Consider the following 9218-nt stretch of genomic DNA (forward strand, 5'->3'; position numbering starts at 1 on the left):
ACTCCCCCGCAGTGGGATGGGGGAGAGAATTGGAAGGGTAAAAGTGAGAAAACTCATGGGTTGGGATAAAGACAGTTTAATAATTGAAATAAAATAAAATAAAATAGTAATAATAATAAAAGACTATACAAAGCAAGTGATGCACAATGCAATTGCTCACCACCCGCCAACCGATGCCCAGCCAGTCCCCGAGCAGCAGCCCCCCCAGCCAGCTTTCCCCAGCTTTATATACTGAGCATGACGTCCCATGGTATGGAATATCCCTTTGGCCAGTTTGGGTCAGCTGTCCTGGCTGTGCCCCCTCCCAGCTTCTCTCTGGCAGGGCATGAGGAGCTGAAAAGTCTTTGACTAGTGTAAGCACTGTTTAGCGACAACTAAAACATCGGTGTGTTATCAACATTATTCTCAATCTAAATCCAAAGCACAGCACTGTACCAGCTACTAGGAAGAAAATTAACTCTGTCCCAGCTGAAACCAGGATACTGTGATAGATTACCTGGACCTTCTAAGTTACCAGGATCATAGTGACAGAGGGGTCACCCACAAGCTGTATGAATCTGCTGCTTGTATATCATTTGCCTTTCCTTTCAGATGTTACAGTGTTGCAGGCTGGCACCTATTTTCTGTACATAGAACTAGACCAGTGACTCGGGTCAGAAGTAACAGTTCAAATACAATAGATAGATCTTTATGTAATTGAAAATAGTCTCTGTGGCTTCCATGCATTTCCGTCGATGCTATGTTTCATTTCTGTGAGGCATTTTTGAAGTTGTAGGCTTTCTCATTCACTGGTAATAATCCACAGGCAGGAAGAGCTAAAAGAATGAAAAGTTGTGAGACAGCAGTGTCCCTGGTACCCAGCATCTTATTATTACACACTTTTGTCTCCTGTTCTGCCCCTCACCTCTGCAAAACAAGATGAAAAAAACCCCTTAAGCAGAGCACACCTCTTCTCTTCCCCTTTTTCCTTCACTTCTAAAACACCCCCACTTCCAGAGAAGAGGAGATCCCGTTGACATGGCTTTTGGGAAGGCTACCCTAAAGCTGTGCACTTTCTCCTACTGGGCACTGCTCAGCAGGGGAGGTGGTTCTCAGCTTTGAGCAGTAGTAACGGGGTGGGAGGAGGTTGGTTATAGCGGGGGATGAGAAGCACGCATTTGCGTAGGCTCCTTTTCCCTGCCACTCCTCCGCTCTCCAGCCAGCGCAGGTTTATTTTAGCCTTGGCCTTCTGAAGCAGGATTAATTTTCCCCTGAATAGGTCAGCCTGGGACAGAGCCAGGATCCATGGCCTTCCATAGCTGGGGTGACTTGGGAAGCCGGACATACCTACTTAGACAGGGCCTCTAACTGCTGCGCCTGTGCGCAGTGCAAGAGAAGTATCCTGGAATAACCTTTCGGATAAACAGCAGAAAAATCCGTACGGGGTCTTTTTTCAGAGGCTGGTGTCAGGCTGAACCAGGCTGTAGTGCTGCCCTCTGCTGTTGGCATTCGGGAAAAACGTGAAAGTCGGTGATAAAATCCAGCAAAACGTTAACAAAATGTAACTGGGAAAGCAGCAGTATGTGAATACGTGAATTATTTCATCCTCTCACTTCGTACAGTGCTTCAGCCAGTTGAGATGTGCCCTCATATCTTCACTAGCAGTTCTGTTCGTAGCAACAGAATATAGCTAATAGTTCTGTTGTTTTTTAGCACTGGTAGTATTCTCATGGCTGTGCAAAGCATCTTGTGACACAGAAATCATACCTTCTGGCATGCTTGTTTGTGTTTCAGTGTGCAGGGGAGATGCAGAGGAAGGAATTTCCATCAGTAATTCAGATTATTGTAACTTTGTTATTTTTCTTCTTCTTATATAGAATTATTAAATTCCTTATTTACAAGTACTTGAGATAAAGTTGTGGAGAAAGTTACAGCCATCCAAAATTACTCTTTTTTAAAGTACAGGATGCATAGAGGTGTCTAGGACTTTTTTTCCATAGCTAATCTGTGAGCCAACGTGGAAGCAAGATGGAGGTAATCCGATATTTCCATCGGAACTAGAGGGAAGTGCCATTGAGGGGCATTTCCTAGCCCTAATGCAGTGCACCCCTGCTAGACTTGGAGTATGCACAGCCCTGAACCCTTGCACACCTGCAGATGTCCCTGGCAGCTGTGAGAGCTGTGTTTAGGGCTCTGTTCTGGAACGTAACAGCCGCATCTGGGCTGATTTCATGGCCCTACTGAAGTAAATGGGCTTGTGGTATATGATTCAGGAAAACCACTGCTTCACTTCGCAAAACATGTTATAATGTTAAGCCTTGATGCTCATCTTAATGTTCATATCTTTAAATGTGATATTCGTGTTTCAGTTTTTGATACTGGTTTTAAAATCCTTGCCTTCAATTTCTTTGCCTCAGACATACTGCCCCGACTGTGTGGGGTTTTGATTTAGCTATCAGCGTGCCTTAGAGAACACAACTGATGGCTCCCTTTCAAAGAAAAGAAACTTCTGACTTTCTGACTAGTACAAAAAAAAAAAAAATCTAACAAATCTAAATAAAGGCAGAACTGATCAATAACTCTGCTGGATTTGGCTGGGATAGAGCTAATTTTCTTCATAGTAGCTAGTATGAGGCTATGTTTTGGATTTGTGCTGAAAACAGTGTTGATAACACAGGGATGTTTTCGTTACTGCTGAGCAGGGCTTACACAGAGTCAAGGCACTGTTTCTGCTTCTCACACCACCCCACCAGCGAGCAGGCTGGGGGTGCACGAGAAGCTGGGAGGGGACACAGCCGGGACAGCTGACCCCAACTGACCAAAGGGATATTCCATACCATATGAGGTCATGCTCAGCATGTAAAGCTGGGGGAAGAAGAAGGGAGGGGGGGGACGCTTGGAGTGATGGTGTTTGTCTTCCCAAGTAACCGTTATGCGTGATGGAGCCCTGCTTTCCTGGAGATGGCTGAACACCTGCCTGCCGATGGGAAGTAGTGAAGGAATTCCTTGCTTTGCTTTGCTTGCGTGCGCGGCTTTTGCTTTACCTATTAAACTGTCTTTATCTCAACCCACGAGTTTTCTCACTTTTACCCTTCCGATTCTCTCCCCCATCCCACTAGGGGGGGGTGAGCGAGCGGCTGTGTGGTGCTTAGTTGCTGGCTGGGGTTAAACCATGACAGTAACCCAGTGACTCAACTAATGTTGTACAGTGATAAATAAAAACAACTGTAGTCATTAACTCTGTCAGCGATTCAACAAATTGTTGTACGGTGTGCAGAGGTTTGCGGTGACTTGTTTATGCAGGCAGTTCATGAATGATAAAATAAATCAAACTTTCTATCAAAATATGTGAGTTAATTAATGATTTTTCGAAGTGTGATTTCACTTTGTGAAGTGGCTGCAACAGTGGAGCTATGAGGCTGTTCATTGGCTCCCCCTGCCTTCAGGAGTGAATATTTTTATTTTTGTTAGGGAAAACCTTTTCTAACATTCAGGCCGGCAACCTCAAGCTGAGCTTTAAAGGTGAGGACTTTTGTGCTTGTGTTGTAAACAATAATCAGATCATAACTCTGGGCCCATTTGGGGGAAGACAATGAACCAGTAGAAGTGCCTGTTTAACCTTCCTTTCCACTTGGTTTGCTCTTCATTTTTTGAATCATTTGGCTTCATTTCCCAGGCTCCCAATAGCAGAAGAGAGAGGAGAGAGACTATACCATTGCCTAGCTGGGATGCTGATTTGCACAAGCAATACTCATACCTCAGCCAGGGTGGCAGGAGGACCTGGTTGACTAGAAGTGATCATACTGTTCTCTGCATAGCCCAGGTTTTTGGTTGGCTAGTATTTGATTCCACCACATCAGCATTTGCAGCAGAAAACAATTCTAATGGAAGATAAAAAACAGATCAGTTTTACTTGTAGTCTCAGAACTTGAGGATATGGGTTGAAAAAAGTGGGAACGGGTAAAATCTGATTATGTCTTTTCTTTCACAGATTTCACAGCGAAATGGGAGATGGGAGAATCAGTCCAGCATCTGGTGTGACTGCAGTTGAAGCCAAGTTGGCAAACTTGGTTCAGTCTGATTTCATTTCACTCTTGGCCACGTTCTAGTAAGCATCGGTCCAATCACATTTATTTTGTTTAATTTGTGAGCCCTTTGTGAGTGTAAACTGCTGAAGTCTGTGAAATTCAAAACACTGAAAAATCACCTGTGATAGAAGAGAAGGCTCTTTTTCCAAAGATAATAGTCTTTGGACAGGATCCCACAATTTGATGCTACCGCATGGGCACCTTCTGAGATGTGTCAAAAAATCATGCATTAGAAATGTCTGTATGTCTCCATTATAGTTAGCTAGTTGACATGTAGATAAGGACTCTGTGAATATCTGCATTGAGACAGGTGAATTGCACACCAATTTCCTGCCTGCACCAATCCTGCAGTGTGAAAGGAGAGTTGCTGAGAATTCGTGGGCTCCATTGTATGGAAAGTGGCAGCATCACCAAGTTCATTTCAGGAAGGGACATTTGCACATACTTGCAAAGACAATCAGCCTTCTTTCATTGGCTTTTATGGATCCTAGGTATTTGGACACTAGGGTGATCTTCCGGATTTTTCTTTTTTCCTTTTTTTTTTGTTACTGTGAGTTGCTCTGCAGAGCCTCATCCATCAGCGTGCTCTCAGTCCCTTACAGAGGCAGACAAACCACAAGCAGTGATCGATGGAGAAATCTTCAGTCCTCTTCACCTTTGCACTCCTCCTGCAATATGAAGCTGACAGATAAATGGTTTAAGGAGCGAGGTGGAAATATCCCTTGTGGAAGAGAGTCCCTGGTAGCTTAGAAACCTTGACATCTGGCTAACTGTCAGCTGGTGGGTGTCTGGCATGCTCCATTCACTGCTTACTTCGGCCCCTTTGTCACTGGAATGGTGGGGCTGCTGGACCCCAGAATGATGCCTGCTCTCGTCTTTGCAGAATGCTGTGTCTGCCCTGCAGTTGGGTTTGCCAGTCTTAGCAAAAATTGAGTGTGGATCTCATGCTGTGTATTTTTTGCTAATGCTTCTTAACTGGAGACCGGAGTGTTTCTCAGGGCAGTAGCCTTTATTCTGGAGGAGTTCTGGTCACAGAGGACCAGTTCAGAAGTAAATGTTTAGTTTGAAACGTGCCAGCAAAGTGTCCTAAATGATTCGCTACTGTGTTCAGTTGGTTGTTTGAGACCTCTGATATGTTGTTTATATAAGGCAGTATTTTTGTAAACTCTGTTAAGTCTTATGCCATTCCTGTACAGTGTGGGCTGGAGCTGTATACTGGAGGGGGAAGGGAGACAATTTTCCACTTACCATATAGGGTAGGCAACATATTTGAAATGGAATTGGACCCTTTCTCCAAGCGATGCAATCTCTGGTTAAAATAGGTCAATCCTTTCACTAACCTAGGGCTCGTTTGTTTTCAATGTGTATGAAATTGTGTTTTCTTAGTATTGTTTTGTCTTTTTTACATTTTTCTCAAAAAAACTGACAAATTTAAGAGAAAGGTCATTAGTCAGCAGGAGTTTCAGGCAGCAACTGAGTGCAAGTAAGAATGATTTTCTTCATCCAGAACCATCTAGCTGTGGGGAGATAGAATTTTAACTTCCTAGGAGTGTTTCCTTAAGCACCCTTTTTCACAGTGCCTGCAGCTGAGTGCATTCAGGGCACACGTGTTGTGTTTCTGTATAAGGGAAACTATGTGAAGTAACCAGATCATTTAAGGGGCAGGGAAATAATGGATTTTCTAGTTGATTTTTCATTTTCAAGCCACAGCTGGATGATCCTCTGCCACCTCCCCATCCTCAGTGTGCCCAACATACTGATGTTCTGAAGACTGAAAATCTGACAAGCTTTTCATTATTCTTAGAATGATTATTCCTGCATGTCCCGGTCAGTCACGTTAGAGATTCTTGTCCTTTGTCCAGGGCAGTGTGGTATCTGTAGCTTCAAATGATTGTACAGGTCACTAAATATTCTATATCTTTAAGGGGAATATTGCATGATTACTTGGTTTTATTTGCACTTCATTCTGAATAGTTACAGAGAGCAGTTCACCCCTACTACCAAGTAAGCAAGGCAGAGACACCTCTGAAGCTTCAAGAGTTGTCTGCCTGGGTACACATTTCTTGCCATCCGTCTCTAACAGGGAGATCTCAACACTGTTCAGGAATGAGTTTGACAGCTCCTGGTAATGCTTTGATTGCAGTCTGTCTGAATGCGTGGAGGCATCAGCTTCGTGGTGGTTATTAGTTCACCTACTTCTATTGCTTCAGCACAGATTTTCTTCCTCCTCAGCACTTTCCTGTAGGTCAGATTTATTTCAGATACGGAGTCAGTGTTTTCACAGCAACAGATACCTTTACATAAAGGCCCTCCTAATCCTTTCAGATAGAAGCCCAGCTGCACCCAACTTCTGTTTTTTCTGGCCATGGTAGACCTGTGGATGGCTTGCACTGAGTGTCCAGGATTCTTTATCTGTTTCACCCATTTCACTAGTGAGCATTTCTGGGTGTTGTCCTGGATAGTGGGGTGTCGCTCTGAGCTGGAAAGTAACAGGTGATGGTTGGAGGAGATCCCACTTCCTGCTACCACAGATATAACCCAAGTCTCTGGGGGATGTGAAGCTGTCCTGTCAAACAGCTTAGAAACTGGTGTTCACAGAGAGCTTTCTTCTGTGTTCGCCTCTGGGAATAGATTCTTTTTTTGCGTTGCTTATTTATGGCTGGGAACAGCAGGCTCTGCTGCTCCTCCTACAGTCTCCTTTCCACAAGGAAATAACAGCCGTCTTGGTTGTCACCAGTAGCTACAATTCTTCACTTTCTGCCTCACTTTTTCTTTGGGTGTATTTAAGACCTCCTTGTCTTGGAGGTGCCATTTCAGTACATTGTTGCATTATCAACGGAGCAAAAGACTAGAGTTGGACCATCAGCTCTGAAATGTCTGTCTGTAGCATCTGCTATGAAAAGCTAATTGGATGGATGTGATGGGTTGGTTCTGGCCAGCAGCTAAGTACCCACGCAGCCGCTCGCTCACTCTCCCCCAGGTGGGACAAGGGAGAGAATAGGAAGAGCAAAGGTGAGAAAACTCTTGGGTTGAGATAAAGATGTTTAGTAAGTGAAGGGAAAAATACAAAGTGATGCAAAGGCAATCACTCATCATCTCCCACAAGCAGACTGATGCCCGGCCAGTCTCCAAGCAACAGCTACAATGGCTACCTTGGAAGACAACCCCACTCCCAATTTTTATTGCTGAGCATGATATTATATGGTATGGAATAACCCTTTGGCCAGTTTGGGTCAGCTGTCCTGGCTCTGTCCCCTCCCATCTTCTTGTGCCCACCCTCCCCAGCCTACACACTGGAGGGGGGTGGCGTGAGAAAAAGAGAAAGCTTTGATGCTATGCAAGCACTGTTCAGCAATAGCCAAAAGATGTGTGTTATCAACAGTGTTTTAGTCACAAATCCAAAACACAGCAGCATATGGGCTGCTATGAAGTTAACTCAATTCCAGCCAGACCTGGTGCAACAGAGCTGCTTAACACTGATGCATAGTAGATCAGAAATTCAGGGTACAGTTTCATAGTTGGTGTAAGGATCCTGATGACTCAATGGCAGCTCTCAGCTCCTTCTCCCTTCCCATCACGTTTCCTATCTCCTCTCATGTCAGCACTAGCAATCTTGCAGCCTTGCAAAAACTGAGTTTTCATCACGTTTTCAATAGTGAATCGAAGCTGTTATGTAGGTGGGAGGCTGGGAATGTCTGGCTGGGGCTGGGGAAAATGACAGAAGTGACCTTTCTGGAATAGACGTGTCAGTCTGTGACATAGCTGGGTGGTTGTTATACTGTGGTTGTATTTCATCATTCTTATATACCCCTAATTAATCTCCCCCACCTCCACTTATTTCCTTCCAAATGACTACTATCACCATGTGGTCTGTAACTCTGACTTCAGCTTTAGAGCAATTAGCTAGAGAAAACTGTATACGAAAAAAGTATCCAATGGTTTGGTTCTCTGAAGCTGTGATGCATGGACCTCTCATTAACAGTTAACTAGAAAAAGGAACTTAATATTTAAGGTATGCTACAGAACTAGATATGAAAGTTGCTCACATATTATGTATTTCAACGCAATACGGATAGAGGAGATATTAATTTTTTATTTTGTGTGTTTTTTCTTAGTGGCTCTCTACATAGGTCTTTAGAATGTGATATACAGAGTACAAGGTTTTGCAACTTTTTTCAGTTAAATCTGAAACACGTACAACAATGTTGGGAGGGTTTCCATATGAAGTTCCTCTTCTGAAAAAATCGAAGTGGTATTTTTGGAATGTCCTTGCCACTAGATGGCAGGGCGCCCTTTGGATAAAGGAAGCACTAAAGAGGCTGTGTTCAACACTAATTTGCTCTCAGCCTGGCCAATCTCTCATTGAGCTTATCAAGAGTTTTGCTGGAGTGAGGAGCGGGTGGAGTGCTGGAGAGAACTGTAATTATGTTATGACCCTTCAACAGCACTGGCATGCAGTTTTAAATTTTCTCCAGTACGATAGATATCTTAATTGAATTCCACAGAGCTTGACATAGTAAGATAGTAAAGAAAAGCTGTGTCTTAACCACAATTAAACCACAAGTCAGCGCTGGTGAATTTGTTGGAGAAATCTCTGCCTCTTGTACACGTGCTGCGTTTGCTGTGCCAAGTTCTGAAGTACTCAATCAGTCCTTGAAGTGAATTGCAAAGAGGAGACTGGCCCAAGTCGTGACCTTGGAATCTGGCTTTAAAACGTTTGGACTGGCAGTTTGCTGCAGGTGGAAGATCCAGTTAGCATTTAGAAGTTAAGAGCTCTAATTTTCACTCTCCCACACCAATTTCATCTTAGTGTAATCCTAAAAAATTCAACTGAATGAAACTTGTGTAATGGTGCTAAGAAACAGGATGCTTATGTTTAGGCTGGAGTTGTTATAGTCATCAGAATATTAAGATGAGGAAGTTGTGGGATTTACTGATCCAAAATATATAGGTGCATCAGGGCAAAATGGGTGTAACACCCCTCCATTCTCACATGGAGCATTACGCATTGGCAAATGGAAATGGCCACACTAAGATCAGGTCCACATCACCGAGCCTCTGAGCTAATGAGAGTCGAAGGTAAAAGATGTACCAAACTGGGTGGTTTGTCATGGTTTTTGTAGCATTACACTTCTCTACTAACACCTCTAG

The 9218-nt window shown here is 43.7% G+C and overlaps 1 long non-coding RNA gene across 2 annotated transcripts in view; it reads left to right on the forward strand.

The window, feature by feature from the left end:
• The window catches only part of LOC103922526, a 31420-nt gene that overhangs the window by 12958 nt on the left and 9244 nt on the right, over nt 1-9218 (forward strand). The window contains exon 4 of one of the 2 annotated variants that reach the window (XR_663887.1): nt 3971-4087. The exons of the other annotated variant lie outside the window; for it this stretch is intronic. This is a non-coding gene — a long non-coding RNA (uncharacterized LOC103922526). The remainder of the gene's footprint in view (nt 1-3970; nt 4088-9218) is intronic. 2 annotated transcript variants of the gene reach the window in all.

This window comes from Pygoscelis adeliae, unplaced genomic scaffold (assembly GCF_000699105.1).
Source record: "Pygoscelis adeliae isolate BGI_AS28 unplaced genomic scaffold, ASM69910v1 Scaffold167, whole genome shotgun sequence".
NCBI classification, from domain to species: domain Eukaryota; kingdom Metazoa; phylum Chordata; class Aves; order Sphenisciformes; family Spheniscidae; genus Pygoscelis; species Pygoscelis adeliae.